Raw genomic sequence first — 1,630 nt, forward strand, 5'->3', positions numbered from 1 at the left:
GGGATAGGGGGGTAAAAATTGATGGATTTGATGGCTGGTGTTTTTTTTTTTTTAACTACTTCGTTTTTCCAGTTGTCTTTGTACCTGTACTTGATTTGAAGGCAAATTTTGTATGTAGCATTGTGTATAGTTACTATGGTGAGTGGGGGTGTCAGGTCAACTGCCCTGGCTTAGTAATCCTTCCACCATATTATAACTTGCCACGTAGCTAGCAATCCTTCAATCAAGCAAGCTTTACACCTTCCACATATACAATATGATACAAAAACAGTAGATTTAAACAAACCGATTTAGGTGTGAGATGTGGTTGGCACAACAAAAAAACAACTACTCTTGTAATTTTTTATCTAATAATTACTTCCTTCCTATAACATTGACTGAGAAACAAATTTGCCATGTAATGATTTAACTATACTATATAGTAAAAACAGATCAGGTAATTAAATATGACATATTCCACCAGATCTGTTTGTTCTCAGACAAAAGGAACAGATTGGATTCCGTAGGCCAGTACAGTCAAAGCTAACATCACAAGGAATTTGATGACAAGCTAGATCTGCAGGAAGGAGTAAACCAGAATATTTTTGAAATTTGAATAAAGTGCTATCTTTCACTTTAAAGTCTTCGGAGAATAAATTTTGAGATAGCGGCTGATTTGAATCATGATCAATTGAAACACTGTGGCTATCAGCATTCGTCGAAGTTAGAAGAAGGTCCTCTTGATCCAAAGTTGTCTTTCCTGAATAATTTATCATGTTCTTTTTTGCATCAAATAAGTGCAAAGTATTATCTTCGTTTATATAGTTGATTGTATTAGGTAGATTGGAATTTTCATTCTTTGATTGTAATTAGGGTTAGTGTATGCGCGGTATGAGAGAAATATAGTAAATGCTTACCGGTACTGCTGCAGTATTAATCATGTTGAGAATAACAAAATGAAGAAAAAATTGGGGAATCATCGTGTTTAGCCTTTGTTTTCCCCTGCAATCGCAATTTATTATTCATATAGAACAAAGCAATAAAAGATGGAAAAGTGGCCCTAAAATAGATGACACTTTTATTGTAAAAAAGGAGAATATAGATAGTTAGCTTTTCGAGATAAATGTCGAAACTTACGAGCGGGAGGTCCCATTATTATACTGCACTGAGATTAAAGTTGACATAGTTCACCATGTTCTCGTTCACTCCACAGCCTCGTTAACGTTACTATGTGATATTGAACCCTGTAGCAGGATAAGGTTGTCCATGTATTGCTAACTAGCTAAGCGAGAGCAGCACAATATCTATTTGTAATTATTGGGTAAGACAAAGGAGGTTGATCATCAACCACCATGAGTGGCATTACTGATTGTAGACTAAATCAACCTACATCATACAAGACTACTGGTTCTAAATATCAATGTAGAGATGCAAATATTGTCTAGATATGTAGAAAGTAGCTGTTTGAGTTAATTCTTGACTCTTGACTGCTAAAGTGGTTAAAATAAGTCTATTTGCACTATTTTTTCTTTTATTATGAATAACTATATGAGGTTGATGTGAGTATGCAGTCTGAGACTATGACAGCCTTCACCTCACTAGCCTACCCTTATGTTCGGCTACTCTCTAGTTACATTTCTCTATTCATAAC

The sequence above is a fragment of the Histoplasma capsulatum genome, genomic scaffold (genome assembly GCF_000149585.1).
Source record: "Histoplasma capsulatum NAm1 scaffold_1 genomic scaffold, whole genome shotgun sequence".
NCBI lineage: Eukaryota > Fungi > Ascomycota > Eurotiomycetes > Onygenales > Ajellomycetaceae > Histoplasma > Histoplasma mississippiense.